This window comes from Egretta garzetta, unplaced genomic scaffold (genome assembly GCF_000687185.1).
Source record: "Egretta garzetta isolate BGI_Z169 unplaced genomic scaffold, ASM68718v1 scaffold172, whole genome shotgun sequence".
Lineage (NCBI taxonomy): Eukaryota > Metazoa > Chordata > Aves > Pelecaniformes > Ardeidae > Egretta > Egretta garzetta.
Window position 1 is genome coordinate 1,057,107 of NW_009258951.1, and position 662 is coordinate 1,057,768.

The window sequence follows — 662 nt, forward strand, 5'->3', positions numbered from 1 at the left end:
AGAAATAACTCATCCGATCGGGAGATGCCAGACCTGTTCGAGCCGCGAATGCCATCAACCAGGACAGTAGGCAGCAAATCGGCCCGCAAAACCACCTCCGTTTCCAGGCCCTGCTATGATGGAGACGGTCCCGCCACCTCCCTCCACCACCTCATCGCCCTGTGGCTTCATGGTGCAGGCGTCCCCATGGGGCCACTGAGCCAAGCCGGGCTGGCGTGGGTGGATGGAGAGCCCCGCAGTCCCCGGGGGAAGGAAGGGAATGCGGTCAGTGCTGCAGGCCTGCCTCCGCAGGGCAACTGTTTGCGGCAGGCTGAGATCCAAAAGGCCCCTCTCCAGCTCCATTTTTTTTCCAGGTTGTACTTTTGGAAAGAGCCCAGGGAAAAAAAAAAAATTTAAAAAAAAAAAAAGCACCCCCCTCCCCAAAAAAGGTTACTCGCTGCACATCCAAAGGTTCGCCCCACAGACGGGGCGGCTCGGCTGCCAAGCTCCATCCCATCCCGGCAGCGCGGAGCAGGAGTTTCTGCCAAGATCTCCCTCCTCTCTCCTGCCTGGGGCAGTTACCCAAATCTCTGCGCTGCTCTCCGCTCGCTTCCTCGGCTCTCCTCGAGCACCAAGCCCATCTGGAACTGCTTAAAACCAAATATCCCCCCCCTTCCCCACCT